We start from the raw sequence: 12,947 nt of genomic DNA, 5'->3' as shown, positions 1-12,947 counted from the left end.
AAAATGGGCAGGTGAACTATACAGACACTTCACAAAAAGAAGAAATTCAAATGGCCAATAAATGTATGAAAAAATGCTCAACATCATTAGCAATCAGAGAGCTGCAAATTAAAACTACCCTGAGATTTCACCTAACTCCAACTAGAATGGCAATCATTCAAAACACAAACAACAACAAATATTGGCGAGGATGTAGAGAAGTGAGAACTCTCATACTTTATCCTCATTTTTTGAAGCCAGCAATTTTATTTTTCTGGTCAGTGTTTTTTTTTTGTTTTTGTTTTTTGTTTTGTGGGTCTAGGGCTGAAACCCAGGGGCATTCAACCTCTGAGCTACACCCCCTGTCCTGTTTTTATTCTTTATTTTGAAATAGGGTCTCACTAAATTACGGAGGGCCTCACTAAGTAGCTAAGGCTGTCCGCGTACCGCGATCCTTCAGTCTCAGCCTCCCGAATGCTGGGATTACAAGCATGTGCTACCATGCCCGGCTATCTGGTCAGTGTTTGTTTTTTTGTGTGTGGTGGTACAGAGGGTGGAACCCAGGGGCTTTTTTACCTCCGGGTTATACTCCCAGACCTATTTTATACTTTATTTGGAAACAGGGTCTCACTAAGTTGCTGAGAGCCTCACTAAGTAGCTGAGGCTGGCTTTGAACCTGTGTGGTCTTCCTGTCTCAGCCTCCCAAGCGCTGGGATTACAAGAGTGTGCCACCACGCTTAGCTTCCGGTCAGTGTTTTTAATGACACTATTATAATTCCATTTATTCAATGAAATAATATTGATTGCATCCAAATTTATGTCAGGCTTGTGAAACAAAGGAAATACGGTACTATATTTGTTTTCTAAGACTTCACAATCTATCTCTGGAAACAAGTATTTAGCTGTATGACCAGCTATGATTCAGAGAGATAAGAGCTATAAGAAAAATACCAGTAGCTGAAGTCACCCAGCTACTTCAGGGAGTCAGCAAAGCCACTACCGTCTAAAAGCTGCACTGCAGGTTGTAGCAGATGTGCAGTCTATTGGTTAGCTATAACTTGTACTGCACAAGGCCAAAGCCTCATTAATATTTCTAATAATCCTGTATCTCGTTTCTTCCAGCTATATTTTCCGAAATGCTAACATGCAAGTAACTCAGCTTCCTTAATTTCTTTTCATTTTTTTCTTTTTGAATGGGGTAAGCTCAATGAATAAAAGTTCAGCAAAGAAAGTAAAACCTGAAACATTAAATCATTGAGCCTAGTTACACAGTTATAAATTTTTCACTATCAATTTACTGGGGACTTCACCGGGCATGGTGGTGACCTAGCCTGGCATGGTAGCATATGCCTGCTGTCCCAGTACTTGGGAGTCTGAGACAGGAGGATTACAAATTTGAGCCCAGCACCAGCAATTTAACAAGGTCCCCCAGCTACTTAGTGAAACCCTGTTTCAAAAACAAAACAAAACAAAACAAAACAAAAAAACAAAATAAAAAGGGCTGGGGGTAGAGCTTAAAGTAAAAGGCCTCTGAGTTCAACCTCCAGTACCAAACAAACCCAACATCAACAACAAATGTATACGTGTGTGTGTGTGTGTGTGTGTGTGTGTGTGTGTGTGTATCTTTATCTTTTTTTTTTTCTTTTCTGGTACTGGGGATGGAAGCCAGGGGCATTCTACCGCTAAGCTATACCCCCAGCCCTAGTTTTAATTCTTTATTTTCAAACAGGATTTCACTGAGTTGCAAAGGGCCTTACTAAGTAGCACCTGAGGCTGTCCTCTAACCATGATCCTCCTGTCTCAGACTCCCAAATGCTGGGATTACAAGCATGCACCACCAGCCTGGCTATCTTTATCTTGATATATTTTGCTCAATTGCAAGAACTCTGCTAAAATCCCTCAACTGATTTTCTTCTTTCTTGCTACCAACCACCTTAATCAGGATTTAAAAACCTATCATTTCTGCATTTCAAGCATAGGAAACAAGGCTGATATGTTAGATAACTTGCCAAATGTCTCCTAACTAGTAGTTGATATAGTAGTTTTCACAGTACTATCCTAAAGCATCTTTCTGGTTTTTTATTTCCTTCTACTTCTCTTAGAATATGAACTCAACAAGGCTCCCTGTCCATCCAAGAGCTCAGTGCTGTCTTCTACACCTACAACAGTGTCAGGCACAGATCTTGTTCAAACTGAACCTGTTGAAAGTATAAATGAGTGAGGCCTAAGCTGCTCTTCCATTGTTCCAATACTGCCTCCAAGCAGTGATATATCACTGAGATCTTGAATCATAAGATACATCTATTTGTTCCCTAAATGGCAATACTTTCCTTCAGTTAAAAGAAATAACCTTTTTAGATTTGTATTCAAAATTAACAAAATTTATTAGTGTTATTAGAAAACTAAATTTCTATGTGTATATATTCTTTTAAAATCCACCCTGTTAGCTGGGTGGAGTGGCACACGCTTGTAATCCCTGTGCGTGGAAGGCTGAGACAGGAGGATCACATAGGTTTGAAGCCAGCCTCAGCTACGTAGTGAGGCTCTCAGCAACTTAGTGAGACCCTGTTTCCAAATAAAATAGAAAATAGGTCCGGGAGTATAGCCCGGAGGTAGAAAGCCTCTGGGTTCCACCCCCAGAACCACAAAATAAATAAATAAATAAATAAATAAATAAATAAATAAATAAATAAATAAAGTCCACCCTGTTGGGGAATGCAGGGGGTAGTTCAATGGTAAAACATATGCCTAGCATGTGCAAGACCCTGGTTTCAATCCCTGGCATTCACCAAAAACAAATAAAATGAAATCCAATCTATTAAACTAAAGAGATTTGAAAAGCAAAAAGCCTTACTGTTGCTCAGTGTATCAAAAACAAAAAGAACAAAAGATAATAAAAGCGCTAAGTGCTCTGTAACACACACTATAGTGTCTGAATACTTTCAGGCTTCAGAATTTAGGTTAGCCCACACTTTTCTTTAAGCTCATAGCTAGAAGAGGTTTAAATGATAGGTCCTACTACTCATATAAATTAATTGCTATTTTTCTTTTTTTTTTAATTGCTGTTTTTCTGATCTCATGGAAACAGATTTTTAATTCAACCAAAAGAAAAGACATCATGTTATGTTATTGTCTCTTATTACCTCCCACTTCTATTCTTGAACTCCATTTTATAAAGAAATGACTGAAGAATAAGGATCTTATATAAGGTCAAAAAGCTTTTATGAGGATTTATAGCCAGAAACTGAAAGCCTCCTAGTAAGCGGTTAAATTTTCTCCCTATCAAGTAATGTCATCTCTTTTCAATATCATGCACGCATATGTGTGTGTATGTTGCTGGGGGATTAACCCTAAGGTTTTACACATACTAAGCAAGCACTCTACCATGAAGCTGTGCCCATATCCGCCTCCAATAACATTAAAAAAAAAAGTGACTTCAAATTTCTTCTTCAGTTTAAGAAGCTACATTGAGGATCTCCATATCAACAGAATACTTCCTTACATGAACGAAGCACGCACAGCTCACTGCCATCAATTCCTCCCCAGACCTCTGCAACCCTCCATCTGTAGCTGAGATGACTGCTGCTCAGGGAGGTGAGGAAGCAGTAGGTACCAGCCTGGCTGTGCCACACCCACGTGCTGCCTGCCACAGCTCCCCTCTGCTGGGTAGGATCTTGAGCACTAAGCAGTCCTCTTGGTACTAGAGATTGAACCCAGCGCTGTTCTATATCCAGCTGCATTCTTAGTTCTATTTTTTTTTTTTTGAAACAGGGTCTTTCTAACTTCTGAGGCTGGCCTTGAACCTGTAATCCTCCTGTCTCAGCTTCACAAGCACTGGGATTACAGGTGTGTGTGTACCACTTCCACCCAGCTAAGAGGTCCTCTTAAGGAAGTGGAATGAGTGGTTGCAAGGCCGCTCATCTCCTTAGATTATGTGTTGGGCCTGAATTATTGCCAGGTTGACTTCTGTCAAGGGTCAAAACATGATACCCCCAATATGGAATTTTAACCTACTGAGAATGATGTAGCCTTTAAAGATGCTTTTCACAAGGCTAATGTGGATGCTCTGTCTCCACAATCATGCCTCCGGGTTAAATCAGAGGTAACAAAGTATAAAGAATCTCAGTCATTTCTCTCCTCCTTTCCAGCTTCCAAACACACCTCCCTCCCTTTCACATCTAAAAGGTTTCCTGAAGCTTCATTACAACTGCTTCTATTCAGTAGGTACAATAAAAGGTGAGCTACAATTTCAAAAGGGAAAAGAAAACAGAGTCAGTGTGTACATGAAAAACAGATCTCAATCCCCCATCTTTGAAAAACCAAGAAACCACTCGCCAGTTTATTTTTCAATTCAAAACTCAAGAGAGCGATGGCGGCAGTCCTCTGAGCACTGCTGAAGTCAGCCAACACCGTTCTGCAACATCAGAGGAGTGTCTCCGGGGAGGGGAACCCACAGGTTCTGGCACTTGCTCTCAGGACTGCTGGGAGTTGTTTCCATGGCAACCGGCAGGGCTATAAGAAGCCAAGTGGGAAGAAAGTGTGTGGAGAATGGTTTTCTTAAAATGTACTCGTTCCAGTTTCACTAAAAATATAGTTTTAAAGAGGTGAGGGCAAAGAGCATTCTTTCACTTAAATCCAACTGGATTCTTGGATTCTCCCATGTTTTGTTTCCTATACACAAAAACACACACTACAACACACACAAACCACACCTATTCATATGCAAGTGCTAATTTTTAGCAACAATATTAAATGTGGTAAAATGATTCTATATATTGACTTTCAATACAAGTTTATTCCTTTCTTTGGTACTTTATTTCCTTATAAAGCCTCCCATGTCACATAAAACATCTACTCATTAAGATTGTATGTTGGACATTCTACCTCTGAGCTACAGCTCCAGTCCTCTTATTTTTATTTTAGCTTTTACTTTGAAATAGGGTTTCACTAATAGTTGCTAAAACTGGCCTTGAACCTGTGATCCTCCTGTCTTAGCCCACCAAGTACTGGGATTACATGTGTGCACCACTGCACCCTGCTGTGCTCTTCCATTTCAAGTAAAAATCAGAGATGAAAAGATAAGCAACTCAGGCATTACTCAACTATCTCTGAATAAATATTAGATTAAAAAAGTAGAAAATAGTCTTTTGGCTCTGCTAAACAGCCACACTTATTTTAAACATGGATTTTCTTAATCCCATGACAATGTTATCTGAAGAAAGAAATCCCACATTGCTCATAAACCTGTATCAAAGCATCAGTGCCATTCCCTTGTCCAAGAAGGCCAATAAGATTTCTCTCTTAGGTCTCAGAGTGTTTTCCTATCATCATAGGATATTAGTTGTTGCTAAGTAACAAAGCCTTTTTCCCAAGAAGGAAACTTAATTCAAGTCACAGCCTAGGATCTCAATAGCAAATGCTCAACACACTGGAATAATGACTCAATTCAATTTTAGAAGCATTTAGGTACCTGGTCTGTTTCCAAGTAACAAAGAATAATATGGTAGGAAGAAAACATTTTGAAACAGTTTCCCAATACACTGAGTACAAGAATGCGATGTAAAAAATATTGAGTATGACAATGATCTCAAACTAATTTTTCTTATGCAGTAATCAACTCTGAATTCTCTGAGAGTTAGTTTAGTACAAACAGATTTGGGAAGAGGAACTATGTGAAGCAAAACCATAGTGAATCAGCAGAAACAATACACGAACACAAGTAGTATGGTGCAAATCTCAAGCCAATGTTCGAATCAAACAGAAAATAGTGGAAACACATCAGCATACAGAGACTAAACGTGATGTTACAGTTAAAAAGCAAACTTTCTCTCAAGCACAGCACTTATTTCTGTCGGTACATAAACTTGAGATATCACATGAACCTATTGATGGAAAGTAAGGATTAAGGCATAAAAGAACGGAACTAAAATAAAGCATAACAGTAATACCTAGCTAGCACTTTTGTAAATTTTATGTGCTAGACCTTATTCTCAGCACTTTCATAGTTGAGTTCATTAAATTGTTATGAAAACTCTAATAGGTGGTATCATTATTATTATTATTATAATAGGTGGTATCATTATTATTATTATTATTATTATTATTAGTGTGTGTGTGTGTGTGTGTGTGTGTGTGTGTGTGTGTTGTACTGGGGATTGAACCCAGGGGCATTCTACCTCTAAGCTACACCCACGATCCTATCTTATTTTTGAAACAGGATCTCAATCAAGTTGTGGCGGGTTCTGCTAAGTAGCTGGGGCTGGCCACAAACCTGTGATCCTCCTGTCTCAGCCTCCCAAGTACTGGGATTACAAGTGTGCACTACCAAGCCTGGCTTAATAAGTAGTATCATTATCCCCAACTTTACAGATGAGGAAAACAAAGTACAGTCAGGACCCATACCCTGCACAGTAACACCGGCAGCGCAATGAATGACAGTGAATGGCAAACGTGGAGTCTGCCCCAGAGAGTGTGTTCTGGAATCCATGATCTTACGTGACAATCAGGGTTAGACTTACACAAAAAGTATTGTATGCGGAACTCAAAACACACAGACATTAAATCATTCCTTTCCTTTCTCTCATAAAACATTCAATCTGTATTAGATTTAAAATTGGAAGAAAAATTAACCACAGTTTAAAAATTGTCCCCTTAGATAAATTGACATTCAACCCAATCAATATATAAAGAGCAATTTTTAAACATATAGCACACTAATACTAATATTAAAGTGGACTTTCTCTCTTAAAAACTATGTTGACCTCTTGGCATATTTTAATTTATAAAATGGAATTCTCAATGTAAATTTCATTTACAGTAGGAAGGCAAAATGAATTGTTGCATATTCATAAAATAAACATTATACAACAAAGCAATGAATTACATCCACAGTTAAAAATATGGTTGAATATTAGAAACCTACTGTCAAGCTAAAGAAACCAAGAGAAAACATATGTACACCACACGATTCTACTTTTGACCAGCTCAAAACTTGGCAAAACTAAAAGAAGATCAAAATAATGGATTGGAGAAGACGCAAAGCAACTTTGGGTGCCGGTGATATTCCATTTAATAGCTTGGATGATGGCTACATGAGAATATGCTCTTTGTGAAAATGCAGCAAACTATAGTACATTTTCTGTTTGTATATATTTCAATGAGTTTGTTTGTTTGTTTGTTTGTTTGTTTATTTGTGGTACTGGGGTTCCTGGAAGCCCTTCTACCTCCGGGCTACACTCCCAGACCTATTTTACATTTTTATTTAGAAACAGGGTCTCCTAAGCCAGCGCGTGCGGCTGGCTTTGAACCTGTGTGATCCTCCTGTCTCTGCCTCCCAAGCGCGGGGATTACAAGCATGTGCCATCACGCCCGGCTTCAATTAGTTTATTTTTTAAGAAGAGACATAAAATAATGTGACTCCCTCTCTTAATTCTGATCTGAACATACCAACTATTAAAATATATTTTGAGATGATAAATTGATTGATAACTGATTGATTATGAATTGTATATTAGAAAAAAATAAAAGATTATTGTATCGGGCACATTAATGGTATGGAAATAATTATAAGTGATGTCTATGTATGGGAGGAATGACAGAAATAAATGGGAATGGAGTCTTTTAGTAAAGAAAAGTTAAAAAAAAATAGGCACAGGCAAAACAAATACAGTAAGATGTTGGTAATTATTGAGCCTGAAAGAATATGTGACAATTCACTGACTATTCTCATGTTTGAAAATATTTGCAATTTTCACAACTTAATGTAAACAAAAACAAAAATCCTAATAACTCTAAGTTATAACCATTTTTTTCTTACAGATGATAAAACAGGCTAGTGGACCTTACAGAACTTTTCCCAACTTTAAGTTCATAATTGGTAGACCTAGAATTCAAGTCTCAGCCTGCCTTGTTCCAAACACTGTGTGCCTAGCTGGGCGTGGTGGTGCACGCTTTTAATCCCAGCATTTGGGAGGCTGAGTCAGGAGGATTGCGGTTCGTGGGCAGCCTCAGCTACTTAGCGAGGCCCTCCGCAACTTAGTGAGACCCTGTTTCAAAAGAATAAAAAATAGGGCAGGGGGTGTAGCTTGGAGGTCGAATGCCCCTGGGTTCGATCCCCAGACCCACAAAATAAATAAATTAATTAAAAAACAAATACTGTATGCCTACCCACAGCAAAAGGAAGACAAAGACCCATGTATTCATATCTGCCAGAGTAACAAGAGGCAATCTAAAGTTGATCTCATTCCTTCCAATCCATTTCCAATTTAGGGGAGGACACACCGATTGCACATAAACAGTCTCCATGAAGGTGAATTTGTCAGCAGCCCATACAGAATGACTTGGGGAAGGGTGAAGGAATAAGCAAGAAGATCAAAAGGATGACTATCAAAGTGGATGGAAGAAAAAAGTCAGAGGCAAAACTAGCCTATGGTGGTAGAAAATAATTTCAAAGCCAGTCAGGCCTGGGAGCTGTCCGGATGTCTGAGATAAAAGAAGAAAAATGACAAGGAAATTGAAGTGTGGCTCCTACAGATACCGGGGGAAGCAGGAGAGGGCAGCACTGTAGTTTGCAGAGCCTGGTGTGTTACAGTATCAGCCACAGAAAGCTGCTACACAATGTGGCCTGGAGTGTGGGAAGGAAGGAGAAAATGAGCCACGAAGGGCTGTGAGGACCAAATGTCAGAGAGGCTCAAACATGGGTAGAGAAGGCTGAAATGCGCTGGCCAGTGTTAGAGGTGAACTGCCACTCAGCAGTGGGAAGGCTGGGCAGCGGACGACAGAGAGAACCTGACCATTCAGGTGGACATTACCACATGCCTGAAAATGACAAGATATGGAGATAGACTGGAAAAGTGGATCAACTGAAAGAGTGGAAAAGGGATTCAAGGAAAAATTAGTAATAGCTAATTTTATTCCATTTATTCATTAAAAATTCTTAAGGCCAGCTTTGGGCCAAGCACTATGCTACTTGCTAGGGATATAAGGGCAAATAACAACAATAACAAAAAGAATAAAGGTTGAATTAGGCCCTATCATTAAAAGCATTAAAAGTTCCAAATATGATTTGGAAAGTTCTTTTAGTCACATGACAGCAACGATTCAACCTCTGTAATCAGTATGTAAACTCCTAAGAATCATGTTTAGTTTAGAAAGGGGGAAGGACCCAGTCCAGAAGCCATGGCCAATGACCCCAAAGACCACATAGCTTAATCACAAATGAGTGGCATATCCAAGACAGAATGGACCTTCTTAGGAATGAGAGCGGGTTCACTACTGCCAGCCTCAGTACTGGGGCCCCTGGGCCAGGTCACAAAACTGAAGTGGCAGCTGAACCATCTTCATCTCTAACTTCCACAGTTCTCATCCCAGCTCCTTCCATTTTTATTTTTTAAAAATTCAAGAACAGATCTCTATGTACTTCTTAAGCACACTAAAGAATGCTGTCAGAGTAGCTCAGTGGGAGAGCACTTTCCTAGCATGCATGAGGTCCTGGGTTTGGTGCTCAGCACTACAAACACACACACACACAAGCACAAAATGAAAATAAAGAATAATGTTGAGAAACAGAAGGTAAGTCCCCATTCTCAGCTCAAAATGCCTGGAATATCCTAGAGATGCCTCAAAAGAAATGAAAAGGGCCTGATTATTATTTTCCCCCATATACTCATGTAATTCTTATATAACTTTTTTCTTACATTTTTAAATAAGTCTTGAGAGAAACCAGTAAAAACTGCTTTAATTTTGAGAACAGTACTGAGAAAAGCCAAATGGAATCTTACAAACATGTTTTACAATCATCTGTTATATACTTTAAGTATCAGGAAAACATTGAATGTGGTTCTGTAATCACCAGCAAAGCATTGTGTTGTGAGCTTATTATGGTAACAAGCTGAAGAAATGTGGAGGTGGCTCAGCAGATTTTACTTGCAGGTCATTACCCAGTCACGCAAAAATGTTCAAGCACAGCTCCACACTGGCTCCGCACCGTGGTAATCAGCAGGGGCACGGACAGCAATAGGTGTCTAATTATATTTTCTCTGGGGCAGGGGTGGGGATTATTTCAAGTAATCAAAGGAAACTATAGCAGAATATAGAAAAAGAATGATAACACAGTATTCTCAACAAGGCGAGCGGGTCCGCTTAGTGACAGGTAACTATGGAAGCCAACTGCTCTCTACAAAACCTGTTTGGAAAACTATCAAACCATCTGCCCAGGGCTTTGCACATAAGCCATCAATACTAATAACCATAGGAAAGAGGTAGAATTCCAGGCAAAACTCGGCAGCATTTTGTCTTTGGTCGTTTATTGCCCATGCCCCCTACTATCTTCTTAGCTGTATGAGAGAATAACCTCGTACAGCTCTGATTAGTAAGGGCAGAGTTCCTGGCCCAGGTCATGTGCTACAGAATTATACAGATGAATGACAAAACACAAACTGAGAAATTCTTCACTATCCCAATCAAGAAACAGGTTATTCATGCAGATGGCGCTTTCTAATTAGAGTTGGGGTGGAGCAGCTCGGCTGTACAGTACTTGCTTCACATGGGTGAAGACCTGGGTTCAATTCCCAGTAGCACAAAACAAGAACAGTAAACTATCAGGCTGAATAAAAACCCGAGTCTCCCTGTATGTATAAATATGTACATACGTATGTATATACATATATATGGGGGAGGTACTAGGGATTAGGCCTAGAGGCATTCTACCTCTGATTTATATCCCAACCCTTCTTAAAAATTTTTTAATTTTGAAACAGGGTCTTCCTAAGTTACTGAGGCTAGTGTAGAACCCAAGATCCTCCTTCCCAAGTACTGGGATTACAGCCATGTGCTAAAATGCCCAGCTCTGGCTATATATTTATTCTTTTTTATTCTTTTTGTTGGGGGGGGTCTAGGGATGGAATCCAGGGGCATTCTAACTCTGAGCTACACCCTCTGCCCTATTTTTTATTCTTTATTTTGAAACAGGGTCTAAGTTGCAGAGGGCCTCACTAAGCAGCTGAGGCTGGCCTCGAATCATGATCCTCCTGTCTCAGCCTCCCAAATGCTGGGTTTACAAGCGTGTGCCACCATGCCTGGCACTGGATACATATTTAAATTTGTTTCTAATAATAGTTTTATTTTCCATAAAAATTGAATTATTAAAGAGTCCAAGTTTTCTTATACTTTTATAGGTTCATTGTAATTGTACATCACAGGGAGATTAAAAGTGATACATTCAGCCGGGCGTGGTGGCACACGCTTGTAATCCCTGTGCTTGGGAGGTGGAGACAGGAGGATCACGCAGGTTCGAAGCCAGTGGCGCTGGCTTGAGAGACCCTGTTTCCAAATTTTAAAAAGTATATAAAAAAATAGGTCAGGGAGTATAGCCCGGAGGTAGAAGGGTTTCCAGGAACCCCAGTACCACCAAAAGTTATATATTCATACATGCACATAGCACTTGGGGTGCCCTCCCCATACTTGTGAGATTGGTAGTAATACCTTCTTATAGACATATGAACATTATTTGAACGGTCCCCTTCCTCTGGTCTTACTTTTCCCCTCCCACCTCCTTCCCCCAATACCATCCAATTATTCTTCTGTCTCTCTCCTCACTTAACTGAAGTTGCTTTTGGTTCCTATTTTCTCTAAAAAGAGTCCAAGATTAAACTGGTAAGAATGTCTTCTCTGGATAATTCAAATGTTTCCTTACCATTAGAAACATTATGTTTTAGGTATGATGAACTAGAATCAATCAGAAAAAAAAGAGCTTTACTGTCAAAGAGCTTCACCAAAAGTCACATGACAAAGTAAAAAGGAAGAGCTTTCCAAATGCCACTGATGCTGCCTTGCACTGTCGACCAGCAAATCACCCGACTTATTTCCATCTGTAAAATGCAATCATTCTTCTGGCCCTAAGAACACAGAACTAAAGAACATAAAATGTTTCACGTAATGACCAGTGCCCACAGCTCTATGTGACTGACTTTCTTTTCTTATCTCTGATACTTAGATAGCTCCCCAAAGCATGACTTAACCGGTTTTAATTACACAGCCTGTGTGAGATCTGCTATTATTTCATTTATTTTACACACGAGGAAACACAATATGAGGGTATAAGGAATAGGCACAAGGTTGTACAGTACATGGCATGTTTTTAGTACTTAATGTTTAAATAATGACTAGAAAATATCCCATGAGCCGAGCGTGGTGGTACACGCTTGTAATCCCAGCATTCAGGAGGTGGAGACCAGGGGATTGTGCTTTGTGGACAGCTTCAGCCACTGAGTTAGGCCTCCACAACTTAGTGAGACCCTGTTTCAAAATAAAGAATAAAAAATAGGACAGGGAGTATGAGGTCAAATGCCTTTGTGTTCCATCTCCAGACCCGCAAAAAAAAAAAAAAAAGAAAAAAGAAAAAGAAAAAGAAAATATCCCACGAGACCTTTACAAAATAGTTTTTATGTGAAAGAACACCTCCAATTCTACCATTTGCCATAATATGATCTAAACAATTCATTTTGTATAATTTTAAACAGTGAAAATAATTTTATTCCATAGTATATCAGACTGTGTGTGTGTGTGTGTGTGTGTGTGTGTGTGTGTGTGTGTGTGTGTGTGTTACTGGAAACTGAACCCCAGGCATTCTACCTCTGAGCTACATCCCCAACCCTATTTTTTTTTAAACTACTTTAGAAACAGAATCTCACTAAGTTCAGAGGGCCTCACTAAGTTGCTAAAGCTGGCCATGAACCTGCAGTCTCAGCCCCCCAAATACTAAGATTACAAGTGTGCGCCACCATGCCCAGCTCTGTATGATGTTTTAAGCAGAGGGCTGGGAGTGGAGCTCAGCAGCAGAGTGCTTGCCTAGCATGCATGAGGCCTTGGGCTTAATCACCAGTCCCACAAAAATATATAGATGATAGACAAATAAGTAAATAAATAAAGTTTGGGCAAGGAAACCAGTCACTAACAAAATCTCGTTTACT

General features: G+C 39.5%; 1 protein-coding gene across 3 annotated transcripts in view; it reads right to left on the bottom strand.

Moving 5' to 3' along the window:
- The window catches only part of PATJ (PATJ crumbs cell polarity complex component), a gene marked incomplete at both ends in the record, with an annotated part of 372,146 nt that overhangs the window by 171,793 nt on the left and 187,406 nt on the right, over positions 1-12,947 (bottom strand). The gene's annotated exons all lie outside the window — the stretch shown is intronic.

The sequence above is a fragment of the Muscardinus avellanarius genome (genome assembly GCF_963383645.1).
Source record: "Muscardinus avellanarius genome assembly, chromosome: 3".
In the NCBI taxonomy this organism is placed as follows: domain Eukaryota; kingdom Metazoa; phylum Chordata; class Mammalia; order Rodentia; family Gliridae; genus Muscardinus; species Muscardinus avellanarius.
Note: the sequence above shows the minus strand (reverse complement) of the source record. Positions and strands in the feature narration are given on the sequence as shown.